This window comes from Tetrao urogallus, assembly GCF_951394365.1.
Source record: "Tetrao urogallus genome assembly, contig: scaffold_56, whole genome shotgun sequence".
Taxonomy (NCBI): Eukaryota; Metazoa; Chordata; class Aves; order Galliformes; family Phasianidae; genus Tetrao; species Tetrao urogallus.
In genome coordinates, this window is record NW_027638877.1 from 173,122 (window position 1) to 183,138 (window position 10,017).

A 10,017-nucleotide genomic window follows, 5' to 3' on the forward strand; every position below is an offset into this window, starting at 1 on the left:
AGGGATTTCGATGAAAATAAGCGATATGTTTGTGTTAAAAACAGGGCTTTCTATGAAAAAAAGCGATATTTTAGGGTTAAAAACAGGGATTTCTATGAAAATAAGCGATATTTTAGGGTTAAAAACAGGGACTTCGATGGAAATAAGCGATATTTGAGGTTAAAAACAGGGATTTCCATGAAAATATGCGATATTTGAGGTTAAAAACAGGGATTTCTATGAAAATAAGCAATATTTAAGGGGAAAAAGAGGGATTTCGATGAAAATAAGCGATATTTTAGGGTTAAAAACAGGGATTTCGATGAAAATAAGCGATATTTTAGGGGAAAAACAGGGATTTCTATGAAAATATGTGATATTTAAGGGGTTAAAAACAGGGATTTCCATGAAAATAAGTGATATTTTAGGGTTAAAAACAGGTATTTCGATCATAATAAGCGATATTTTAGGGTTAAAAACGGGGCTTTCTATGAAAATAAGCGTCATTTTAGGGTTAAAAACAGGGATTTCCATGAAAATCACCGATACTTAACGGGCAAAACAGGGATTTCCATGAAAATCAGCGATACTTAAGGGTTAAAACAGGGCTTTCTATGAAAATAAGCGTTATTTTAGGGTTAAAAACAGGGATTTAGATGAATATAAGCGATATTTTAGGGTTAAAAACAGGGATTTCCATGAAAATCAGCGATATTTTATGGTTAGAAACAGGGATTTCGATGAAAATAAGCGATATGTTAGGGTTAAAAACAGGGATTTCTATGAATATAAGCGATATTTTTGTGGAAAAACAGGGATTTCTATGAAAATAAGCAATATTTTAGAGTTAAAAACAGGGATTTCCATGAAAATAAGCAATATTTTAGGGTTAAAAACAGGGATTTCGATGAAAACAAGCGATATTTTACGGTTAAAAACAGGGATTTCTATGAAAATATGCGATATTTGAGGTTAAAAACAGGGATTTCCATGAAAATCAGCGATACTTAAGGGTTAGAAACAGGGGTTTCGATGAAAATAAGCGATATTTTAGGGTTAAAACAGGGATTTCGATGAAAATAAGCGATATTTTAGGGTTAAAAACAGGGATTTCCATGAAAATCAGCGATATTTCAGGTTAAAAACAGGGATTTCCATGAAAATAAGGGATATTTTAGGGGAAAAACAGGGATTTCTATGAAAATATGCGATATTTGAGGTTAAAAACAGGGATTTCTATGAAAATAAGCGATATTTTAGGGTTAAAACAGGGATTTCGATGAAAATAAGCGATATTTTAGGGTTAAAAACAGGGATTTCCATGAAAATCAGCGATACTTAACTGGAAAAACAGGGATTTCCATGAAAATAAGCAATATTTTAGAGTTAAAAACAGGGATTTCCATGAAAATAAGCGATATTTTAGTGGAAAAACAGGGATTTCGATGGAAATAAGCGATATTTCAGGTTAAAAACAGGGATTTCGATGATAATAAGCGATATTTTAGGGTTAAAAACAGGGATTTCCATGAAAATAAGTGATATTTTAGGGTTAAAACAGGGATTTCGATGATAATAAGCGATATTTTAGGGTTAAAAACAGGGATTTCTATGAAAATAAGCGTTATTTTAGGGTTAAAAACAGGGATTTCTATGAAAATAATCGATATTTTAGTGTTAAAATCAGGGATTTCGATGAAAATAAGCGATATTTTAGGGTTAAAAACAGGGTTTCTATGAAAATAAGCGATATTTTAGGGTTAAAAACAGGGATTTCGATGGAAATCAGCGATATGTTAGGGTTAAAAACAGGGATTTCCATGAAAATAAGCGATACTTAAGGGGAAAAACAGGGATTTCCATGAAAATCAGCGATACTTACGGGGAAAAACAGGGATGTCTATGAAAATAATCGATATTTTAGGGTTAAAAACAGGGATTTCGATGAAAATTAGCGATATTTAAGGGGAAAAAGAGGGATTTCGATGAATATAAGCGATGTTTTAGGTTTAAAAACAGGGATGTCTATGAAAATAAGCGATATGTTACGGTTAAAAACAGGGATTTCCATGAATATAAGCCATATTTTAGGATTAATAACAGGGATTTCTATGAATATAAGCAATATTTCAGGTTAAAAACAGGGATTTCGATGAAAATAAGCGATATGTTTGTGTTAAAAACAGGGCTTTCTATGAAAAAAAGCGATATTTTAGGGTTAAAAACAGGGATTTCTATGAAAATAAGCGATATTTTAGGGTTAAAAACAGGGACTTCGATGGAAATAAGCGATATTTGAGGTTAAAAACAGGGATTTCCATGAAAATATGCGATATTTGAGGTTAAAAACAGGGATTTCTATGAAAATAAGCAATATTTAAGGGGAAAAAGAGGGATTTCGATGAAAATAAGTGATATTTTAGGGTTAAAACAGGGATTTCGATGAAAATAAGCGATATTTTAGGGGAAAAACAGGGATTTCTATGAAAATATGCGATATTTAAGGGGTTAAAAACAGGGATTTCCATGAAAATAAGTGATATTTTAGGGTTAAAAACAGGTATTTCGATCATAATAAGCGATATTTTAGGGTTAAAAACGGGGCTTTCTATGAAAATAAGCGTCATTTTAGGGTTAAAAACAGGGATTTCCATGAAAATCACCGATACTTAACGGGCAAAACAGGGATTTCCATGAAAATCAGCGATACTTAAGGGTTAAAACAGGGCTTTCTATGAAAATAAGCGTTATTTTAGGGTTAAAAACAGGGATTTAGATGAATATAAGCGATATTTTAGGGTTAAAAACAGGGATTTCCATGAAAATCAGCGATATTTTATGGTTAGAAACAGGGATTTCGATGAAAATAAGCGATATGTTAGGGTTAAAAACAGGGATTTCTATGAATATAAGCGATATTTTTGTGGAAAAACAGGGATTTCTATGAAAATAAGCAATATTTTAGAGTTAAAAACAGGGATTTCCATGAAAATAAGCAATATTTTAGGGTTAAAAACAGGGATTTCGATGAAAACAAGCGATATTTTACGGTTAAAAACAGGGATTTCTATGAAAATATGCGATATTTGAGGTTAAAAACAGGGATTTCCATGAAAATCAGCGATACTTAAGGGTTAGAAACAGGGGTTTCGATGAAAATAAGCGATATTTTAGGGTTAAAACAGGGATTTCGATGAAAATAAGCGATATTTTAGGGTTAAAAACAGGGATTTCCATGAAAATCAGCGATATTTCAGGTTAAAAACAGGGATTTCCATGAAAATAAGGGATATTTTAGGGGAAAAACAGGGATTTCTATGAAAATATGCGATATTTGAGGTTAAAAACAGGGATTTCTATGAAAATAAGCGATATTTTAGGGTTAAAACAGGGATTTCGATGAAAATAAGCGATATTTTAGGGTTAAAAACAGGGATTTCCATGAAAATCAGCGATACTTAACTGGAAAAACAGGGATTTCCATGAAAATAAGCAATATTTTAGAGTTAAAAACAGGGATTTCCATGAAAATAAGCGATATTTTAGTGGAAAAACAGGGATTTCGATGGAAATAAGCGATATTTTAGGGTTAAAAACAGGGATTTCCATGAAAATAAGCGATATTTTAGTGGAAAAACAGGGATTTCGATGGAAATAAGCGATATTTCAGGTTAAAAACAGGGATTTCGATGATAATAAGCGATATTTTAGGGTTAAAAACAGGGATTTCCATGAAAATAAGTGATATTTTAGGGTTAAAACAGGGATTTCGATGATAATAAGCGATATTTTAGGGTTAAAAACAGGGATTTCTATGAAAATAAGCGTTATTTTAGGGTTAAAAACAGGGATTTCTATGAAAATAATCGATATTTTAGTGTTAAAATCAGGGATTTCGATGAAAATAAGCGATATTTTAGGGTTAAAAACAGGGTTTCTATGAAAATAAGCGATATTTTAGGGTTAAAAACAGGGATTTCGATGGAAATCAGCGATATGTTAGGGTTAAAAACAGGGATTTCCATGAAAATAAGCGATATATTAGGGTTAAAAACAGGGATTTAGATGAATATAAGCGATATTTTAGGGTTAAAAACAGGGATTTCCATGAAAATCAGCGATATTTTATGGTTAGAAACAGGGATTTCTATGAAAATAAGCGATATTTCAGGTTAAAAACAGGGATTTCCATGAAAATAAGTGATATGTTAGGGTTAGAAACATGGATTTCCATGAAAATAAGCAATATTTTAGGTTTAAAATCCAGGATTTCGATGGAAATAAGCGATATGTTAGGGTTAAAAACAGGGATTTCTATGAATATAAGCGTCATTTTAGGGTTAAAAACAGGGATTTCCATGAAAATAAGCGATATTTTAGGGTTAAAAACAGGGATTTCTATGAAAATAAGCGATATTTCAGGTTAAAAACAGGGATTTCCATGAAAATAAGCAATATTTTAGAGTTAAAAACAGGGATTTCCATGAAAATAAGCGATATTTTAGTGGAAAAACAGGGATTTCGATGGAAATAAGCGATATTTCAGGTTAAAAACAGGGATTTCGATGATAATAAGCGATATTTTAGGGTTAAAAACAGGGATTTCCATGAAAATAAGTGATATTATTGAGTTAAAACAGGGATTTCGATGATAATAAGCGATATTTTAGGGTTAAAAACAGGGATTTCTATGAAAATAAGCGTTATTTTAGGGTTAAAAACAGGGATTTCTATGAAAATAATCGATATTTTAGTGTTAAAATCAGGGATTTCGATGAAAATAAGCGATATTTTAGGGTTAAAAACAGGGTTTCTATGAAAATAAGCGATATTTTAGGGTTAAAAACAGGGATTTCGATGGAAATCAGCGATATGTTAGGGTTAAAAACAGGGATTTCCATGAAAATAAGCGATATATTAGGGTTAAAAACAGGGATTTAGATGAATATAAGCGATATTTTAGGGTTAAAAACAGGGATTTCCATGAAAATCAGCGATATTTTATGGTTAGAAACAGGGATTTCTATGAAAATAAGCGATATTTCAGGTTAAAAACAGGGATTTCCATGAAAATAAGTGATATGTTAGGGTTAGAAACAGGGATTTCTATGAATATAAGCGTCATTTTAGGGTTAAAAACAGGGATTTCCATGAAAATAAGGGATATTTTAGGGTTAAAAACAGGGATTTCTATGAAAATAAGCGATATTTCAGGTTAAAAACAGGGATTTCCATGAAAATACGCGATATTTTAGGGTTAAATACAGGGATTTCTATGAAAATAAGCGATATTTTAGGGTTAAAAACAGGGATTTCCATGAAAATAAGGGATATTTTAGGGGAAAAACAGGGATTTCTATGAAAATATGCGATATTTGAGGTTAAAAACAGGGATTTCTATGAAAATAAGCGATATTTTAGGGTTAAAACAGGGATTTCGATGAAAATAAGCGATATTTTAGGGTTAAAAGCAGGGATTTCCATGAAAATCAGCGATACTTAACTGGAAAAACAGGGATTTCCATGAAAATAAGCAATATTTTAGGGTTAAAAACAGGGATTTCCATGAAAATAAGCGATATTTTAGTGGAAAAACAGGGATTTCGATGGAAATAAGCGATATTTCAGGTTAAAAACAGGGATTTCGATGATAATAAGCGATATTTTAGGGTTAAAAACAGGGATTTCCATGAAAATAAGCGATATTTCAGGTTAAAACAGGGATTTCGATGAAAATCAGCGATATTTTAGGGTTAAAAACAGGGATTTCGATGAAAATAAGCGTTATTTTAGGGTTAAAAACAGGGATTTCCATGAAAAGAAGCGATATTTCAGGTTAAAAGCAGGGATTTCGATGAAAATAAGCGATATTTTAGGGTTAAAAACAGGGATTTCCATGAAAATCAGCGATACTTAAGGGGAAAAACAGGGATTTCCATGAAAATAAGTGATATGTTAAGGTTAAAAACGGGGATTTCCATGAAAATAAGCAGTATTTTAGTGGAAAATCAGGGATTTCCATGAAAATAAGCGATATTTCAGGTTAAAAACAGGGATTTCCATGAAAATAAGCGATATTTTAGTGTTAAAAATAGGGATTTCGATGGTAATAAGCATGTTAGGGTTAAAAACAGGGATTTCTATGAAAATAAGTGATATGTTAGGGTTAAAAACAGGGATTTCTATGAAAATAAGCGTCATTTTAGGGTTAAAAACAGGGATTTCCATGAAAATAAGCGATATGTTAGGGTTAAAAACAGGGATTTCCATGAAAATAAGCGATATTTTAGGGGAAAAACAGGGATTTCTATGAAAATAAGCGATATTTCAGGTTGAAAACAGGGATTTCCATGAAAATAAGCGATACGTTAGGGTTAAAAACAGGGGTATCTATGAAAAAAGCAATATTTTAGGGTTAAAAACAGGGATTTCGATGAAAATAAGCGATATTATAGAGTTAAAAACAGGGATTTCCATGAAAATAAGCGATACTTAAGGGGAAAAACAGGGATTTCCATGAAAATCAGCGATACTTACGGGGAAAAACAGGCATGTCTATGAAAATAATCGATATTTTAGGGTTAAAAACAGGGATTTCGATGAAAATTAGCGATATTTAAGGGGAAAAAGAGGGATTTCGATGAATATAAGCGATGTTTTAGGTTTAAAAACAGGGATGTCTATGAAAATAAGCGATATGTTACGGTTAAAAACAGGGATTTCCATGAATATAAGCCATATTTTAGGATTAAAAACAGGGATTTCTATGAATATAAGCGATATTTCAGGTTAAAAACAGGGATTTCGATGAAAATAAGCGATATTTTAGGGTTAAAAACAGGGACTTCGATGGAAATAAGCGATATTTGAGGTTAAAAACAGGGATTTCCATGAAAATATGCGATATTTGAGGTTAAAAACAGGGATTTCTATGAAAATAAGGGATATTTTAGGGGAAAAAGAGGGATTTCGATGAAAATAAGCGATATTTTAGGGTTAAAAACAGGGATTTCTATGAAAATAAGCGATATTTTAGGGTTAAAACAGGGATTTCTATGAAAATATGCGATATTTGAGGTTAAAAACAGGGATTTCCATGAAAATCAGCGATACTTAACTGGAAAAACAGGGATTTCAATGAAAATCAGCGATACTTAAGGGGAAAAACAGGGATGTCTATGAAAATAATCGATATTTTAGGGTTAAAAACAGGGATTTCCATGAAAATCAGCGATACTTAAGGGTTAGAAACAGGGGTTTCGATGAAAATAAGCGATATTTTAGGGTTAAAAACAGGGATTTCCATGAAAATAAGCGATATTTAAGGGTTAAAAACAGGGATTTCCATGAAAATAAGGGATATTATAGGGGAAAAACAGGGATTTCTATGAAAATATGCGATATTTGAGGTTAAAAACAGGGATTTCTATGAAAATAAGCGATATTTTAGGGTTAAAACAGGGATTTCCATGAAAATCAGCGATACTTAACTGGAAAAACAGGGATTTCGATGAAAATAAGCAATATTTTAGGGTTAAAAACAGGGATTTCCATGAAAATAAGCGATATTTTAGTGGAAAAACAGGGATTTCGATGGAAATAAGCGTCATTTTAGGGTTAAAAACAGGGATTTCGATGATAATAAGCGATATTTTAGGGTTAAAAACAGGGATTTCCATGAAAATAAGCAATATTAAGGGTTGAAACAGGGATTTCGATGATAATAAGCGATATGTTAGGGTTAAAAACAGGGATTTCCATGAAAATCAGCGATACTTAAGGGGAAAAACAGGGATTTCCATGAAAATAAGTGATATGTTAAGGTTAAAAACGGGGATTTCCATGAAAATAAGCAGTATTTTAGTGGAAAATCAGGGATTTCCATGAAAATAAGCGATATTTTAGGGTTAAAAATAGGGATTTCGATGGTAATAAGCATGTTAGGGTTAAAAACAGGGATTTCTATGAAAATAAGTGATATGTTAGGGTTAAAAACAGGGATTTCTATGAAAATAAGCGTCATTTTAGGGTTAAAAACAGGGATTTCGATGAAAATAAGCGTCATTTTAGGGTTAAAAACAGGGATTTCCATGAAAATCACCGATACTTAACGGGCAATACAGGGATTTCCATGAAAATCAGCGATACATAGGGGGAAAAACAGGGCGTTTTATGAAAATAAGCGTTATTTTAGGGTTAAAAACAGGGATTTAGATGAATATAAGCGATATTTTAGGGTTAAAAACAGGGATTTCCATGAAAATCATCGATATTTTATGGTTAGAAACAGGGATTTCGATGAAAATAAGCGATATTTGAGGTTAAAAACAGGGATTTCCATGAAAATAAGCGATATGTGCGGGTTAAAAACAGGGATTTCTATGAATATAAGCGATATTTTAGTGGAAAAACAGGGATTTCTATGAAAATCAGCGATACTTAAGGGGAAAATCAGGGATTTCGATGAAAATAAGCGATATTTTAGGGTTAAAAACAGGGATTTCGATGAAAACAAGCGATATTTTAGGGTTAAAAACAGGGATTTCGATGAAAATAAGCGATACGTTAGGGTTAAAAACAGGGATTTCCATAAAAATAAGCAATATTTTAGGGTTAAAAACAGGGATTTCCATGAAAATCAGCAATACTTAACTGGAAAAACAGGGATTTCCATGAAAATCAGCGATACTTAAGGGGAAAAACAGGGATTTCGATGAAAAGAAGCGATGTTTTAGGGTTAAAAACAGGGATTTCCATGAAAATCAGCGATACTTAAGGGTTAGAAACAGGGGTTTCTATGAAAATAATCGATATTTTAGTGTTAAAAACAGGGATTTCCATGAAAATAAGCGATATTTTAGGGTTAAAAACAGGGATTTCCATGAAAATAAGGGATATTTTAGGGGAAAAACAGGGATTTCTATGAAAATATGCGATATTTGAGGTTAAAAACAGGGATTTCGATGAAAATAAGCGATATTTTAGGGTTAAAACAGGGATTTCGATGAAAATAAGCGATATTTTAGGGTTAAAAGCAGGGATTTCCATGAAAATCAGCGATACTTAACTGGAAAAACAGGGATTTCCATGAAAATAAGCAATATTTTAGGGTTAAAAACAGGGATTTCCATGAAAATAAGCGATATTTTAGTGGAAAAACAGGGATTTCGATGGAAATAAGCGATATTTCAGGTTAAAAACAGGGATTTCGATGATAATAAGCGATATTTTAGGGTTAAAAACAGGGATTTCCATGAAAATAAGCGATATTTCAGGTTAAAACAGGGATTTCGATGAAAATCAGCGATATTTTAGGGTTAAAAACAGGGATTTCGATGAAAATAAGCGTTATTTTAGGGTTAAAAACAGGGATTTCCATGAAAAGAAGCGATATTTCAGGTTAAAATCAGGGATTTCGATGAAAATAAGCGATATGTTAGGGTTAAAAACAGGGATTTCCATGAAAATCAGCGATACTTAAGGGGAAAAACAGGGATTTCCATGAAAATAAGTGATATGTTAAGGTTAAAAACGGGGATTTCCATGAAAATAAGCAGTATTTTAGTGGAAAATCAGGGATTTCCATGAAAATAAGCGATATTTCAGGTTAAAAACAGGGATTTCCATGAAAATAAGCGATATTTTAGTGTTAAAAATAGGGATTTCGATGGTAATAAGCATGTTAGGGTTAAAAACAGGGATTTCTATGAAAATAAGCGTTATTTTAGGGTTAAAAACAGGGATTTCTATGAAAATAAGCGTCATTTTAGGGTTAAAAACAGGGATTTCCATGAAAATAAGCGATATGTTAGGATTAAAAACAGGGATTTCCATGAAAATAAGCGATATTTTAGGGTTAAAAACAGGGATTTCTATGAAAATAAGCGATATTTCAGGTTAAAAACAGGGATTTCCATGAAAATAAGCGATACGTTAGGGTTAAAAACAGGGGTATCTATGAAAAAAGCAATATTTTAGGGTTAAAAACAGGGATTTCGATGAAAATAAGCGATATTATAGAGTTAAAAACAGGGATTT